General features: G+C 41.2%; 1 long non-coding RNA gene across 2 annotated transcripts; it reads left to right on the top strand.

The window, feature by feature from the left end:
- Nucleotides 1-967: 967 nt before the first annotated feature.
- LOC144137845 (uncharacterized) lies at nucleotides 968-2,728 on the top strand. Of its 2 annotated transcripts, XR_013315746.1 has the most exons (5): nucleotides 968-1,149; nucleotides 2,103-2,229; nucleotides 2,308-2,381; nucleotides 2,437-2,523; nucleotides 2,593-2,728. It is a non-coding gene; the product is annotated as an uncharacterized LOC144137845 (long non-coding RNA). The 2 variants fall into 2 exon arrangements; XR_013315745.1 differs by having other exon boundaries at nucleotides 2,308-2,523.
- Nucleotides 2,729-4,084: the final 1,356 nt, after the last annotated feature.

The raw sequence follows: 4,084 nt of genomic DNA, 5'->3' as shown, positions 1-4,084 counted from the left end.
ATTAATTTACTGGAGAAATTTTATATGCAAGCTATATAAATTTCTGTGCATCATATGGGTGTGCGAGCCGTATACATGTCGCCAGCTAATTACAATCGTGTGTTTTCCCTTCATATATACATTGCCGCAGTAATTACGGTTGATTTATGAAATAGATTCAAGCCCAAAGTTCGTGTACTTTAGATTGCCCCCTTCTTGTGACATTTAGTCACTGTTCTAGCCCCTCTGATCAGCGAACGTTCCAACTAGTCCACACCTTGCACCTTTGTTTGAAATAGACAACATGAAGTGGGCTGTTTTATATTTCAACTTCCCCATAGACATTTCACCTACCTCGAGCGCCAAAGTCAGAGCACCATGATATTGTAACATATATGAAACAATAAAACAAAACAAAGACCTAACCCTGGTGTGACACCCATTTTCCAGGAGAGACTGCCTGTACGAAAGCTCATTGGCCTATTTCAAGGATCTTTTCTCATTATACAAACGAACCTTCCAAGTAACCTGAAAATTTTTGCTCTTGTTCCCTTCCAATAGCATTGCACACACTATCTTCAGATTTTTCCTGGTGTAATTTTTATTCGTAAGAGGTTCCAATGCATCGAACACTTGTCGCGTTCTGCTTGGCGCGAAACGAAATACAGCAGGGCGCCAGGCGTTCTCGGAACCCCGCCTTTTTCCGAGACTTCAGCTGGGAATCAGGCACGCTGTCTCGCGCATTCCTTTCTTCCTGCATGCCTTATTTTTTGTTTTCGTCGACGCTCCGTCCCGTCCCGTCCCTTCTGTGTGTCGCGAAGGAAGTTTCAGCAGCCGAGCGCGAGTTGGGGATGGCCGAAAAAAAAAAAAAAAAAAAAAGACAGAAAGAAAACGCTTTCGTCCTTGGCCAGCGTCCTACCCTCCTCTCACACGCGCACACGTGCGCGCCCCTCGCAGAGGGGTCCTCCCCTCATGCTCCTTTGCGACTGGCAGCCGGCGGTGGGTTGGGAAAAGTAGACGAAATGCGCGCGCTTTTTTCAGAAAGGAGCAGCCATAGTGACAATCAAACGGAATGGAGAAGGAACCATGTCATACGAAATATTGTTGTGTGGCCGCATGTTACGGCGAATATTTGCGGGCCGGAAAGTTCATAGCAACCGACCAGTGAAGGTAAGCGCTCGATTTTCTGAGCTCGCCTCGTTCTTTCGAATGCAGTTTACTTCGTAAAAGAGCGGGAACAGGATTGCCCTCCCGTTCCTAACTTCTAAGCATATCCTTGCTTTTGTGAATGCGTACGGTTGTAAAAGGGGAACACGTATTCACTTAAATTTTATGGAAAGAGTATAATGAGAAATCAGGTGGGTGCTCAGTAGTAGATTTTTTGTTATGATGCTGAAATCGAGTGTATATATGTTCTGCAAGAACCTTGATATGTACGATTGGCTTTTAATTTACTTCTCGCCGCAGCTGCTCACGAACGCGAAAAATACAACTAATAAATATAACTTTGTTATGTTTAATTTCACGCGAGTTTCGGCGGCATGCTGTAACGGAACACAATTTAGCGTTGCAGTTAAGCCATATGTTATCAGCTGCTTATGCGAACCATCTTACGATGTAAAACAACGCCTGACGTCTTTGTAGTATTCACATATTTTCCATGTGAAAGGCTGGTCTACGTCGGGTACTATAAAGAAAATAAATGACAAATAAAAATAAATAAATAAAATGATCAAAAATAAATAAAAATAAGAAAATAAAACAGCTCAAGCCAGTTTTTAGCACATTTTTCGAGAGCAAAAGGTAAAATTAGGCAACCAAGAAAATACACGGTTGTAATTTCATCTAGTTGTACATGTAATGTTTCCCTTCTTTACATTTGCCTGTTTACTAATTTTTGTTCGTTGCGTTTTTATGTTTATGGCCATTGAGGTAATTATCGTCCTCTTTCAATGATTGCCGACGTACCACGTCGTCATCAGTTGGTCGGCTTCTCTTGTTAATTGAAAATTCTCTGGCAAGCTGTCTGATCGAAGTCTTTTCACTTAATTACTCAATGGCCTGGAAAGAAAGCTGTAAGGTATTTTATATAATTCAGTATTTTGTCCTTTTCTGTTTTCCAGGGATGCTTGAGAAACCAACTCAAGCGATGTGCGTCATAAAGTTGGCACGGGCATTAGAAAAAGTTAAACAAGCAAGACAAAGTGAAAAGTGAAGAGGCCTGTTTTGCTATAATATTCCTTCCTAAAGGTAAGGTTTTCTCTATTAGCTAAAATTTGTTTCACTTCAGTTTTCTGAACCACTTCTATACACTCTGTTTTGTTTCAGAAATACCTTATGATTTACCACAACATTGACACACGAATAAGCTCATCTGGCAGCAAGCGTCATCCAAACTGCAGGTGAGCTTCTGAGCACCCTGTGTGTTAGAGCAATGCCATTTTGTTTGTTTTCCAGGAATGGCAGTCAAACCTCATTTGAAGTGCCAGTACAAGAAAATTGATGAGGCCATATTGTATGCCAAAAGTCCTGGTGTTCTGAGAGGTGAGACATTGTCTATGCTGTAACAACTTTGCAACTTCTCCTAAACTACAGCTTTTTTTCATTTCGCAGAAGCGTGGCAGTAACAACCCCATGTTACTGGGTTCATGGCCGTCAAGTATGTCATCAAACTGACTTGTCAAGGCAGAAGAACAAGCAAGCCCAGGAGGAGAAAAACGAAGACAACGGCTGAAACAGCGTACTTGCGGAATTCAATTGCTTTAACACAATACGTATTCGGATCGATTGTTAATGGTAAAATAAAACGCACATGTTCTTTCATCTTAAAGAGTGTCAGTGTTGTTATTTACGCTAGCTGGCATGTTCCTTGCTTTAAAATTCCGCCATTTCTTAGTTTGTTATTTTGCCGGACTGCCTTAATTGTGTGTGTTGGTCAGTGTAGGGATCAAATGTATAAACATGCAGTCTAAAATGCCAGTTTATACCTTTCAGGAGTTTATGAGGACGACGTTTGAAGTGCTCGCTTATCATGCAGTCAACAATCGTCTGTCTAGGAAAAAGTTAACTTCTAATAATTTCATCTACTTATTGTTGCATGTATATTAGATACATGTAACTGTAAGTTACCTGTACATTGCTGCAATATCAGCGCTTCGTAAGAGAAACATTGCTTGAACGTCATATCAACAGTGCGCGGATGCGGCCCTCGTGAGGAAAAAACGTATCTGTAAAGTCGCGGTAACGTTGTAGGAAGCATCGCTTGAACATGATAGCGACGTTTTCTAAATGTTACCCGCACGTTGGAAAAATATAGCTGGCAAGTTACCGCAAAATTGTAGGAATGTTATTGCAACTTCATAAAAACATTGCTTGAACGTTGCAGCAACGTTCTTTGTATGCTAACTTCATGTTAAAAGTGTGGATCTAAAGTTGCTGCAAGATTGTAGCAATGTTATCACAACGTCCGAATGGTACAGGGATATGCTTAAATGTGGTATGCACGTTGCGAAAATGTAGCTGAAAAGTTGCTGCAATGTCATCAGAAAACGTCTCATAACGTTGTTCAAATGTGTCCCGCACGTGGCTGGAAGGTTGCTCCAAGAGTGTAGCAACGTTGACGAACGTCAGAAACAACGTTATCCAAACATTAAAACAACACCCTTAAAACGTTGCCCCCATGTTGGAGCAATGCTAAAATCATGTTGACGCAATGTTTCTGGGAAACATTGCACTAACGTTAAAAAAAGCGGACATTAGCCACGTTTTGGCAACGTTAAGGGGAAACGTTGTGGAAATGTTCGGGCAACATTCTGTGCTACTAGGGCTAGCAACAAAAAATTTAGCTCTTTACAGCAATGTTGGCAGTTCTTCCTTCAGTGTTCTAGCAGTTCTAGGTAACTCTTCTAGTACACTCTAGTTCTAGGTATGCTGCGTAAGAGCGCTTACCAAATGCATGTGTTATGGTTTCGTGGCTAAGCGGATGTTTTTGTTTAAGCCTTTTGTTTATTTAGCTCTACAGGTGATGGCTACAGCTTTCTCAAAACAACTACAGTTAGTGTGAATGCTTCACCCGAAAAGTGAAACATTCAAGTTACTTTAAACA

The sequence above is a fragment of the Haemaphysalis longicornis genome, unplaced genomic scaffold (assembly GCF_048455015.1).
Source record: "Haemaphysalis longicornis isolate Haplotype H1 unplaced genomic scaffold, Haemaphysalis longicornis Haplotype H1 scaffold_5, whole genome shotgun sequence".
In the NCBI taxonomy this organism is placed as follows: domain Eukaryota; kingdom Metazoa; phylum Arthropoda; class Arachnida; order Ixodida; family Ixodidae; genus Haemaphysalis; species Haemaphysalis longicornis.
The sequence above is the reverse complement of the archived record's forward strand: the minus strand, read 5'-3'. Positions and strand labels throughout refer to the sequence as shown.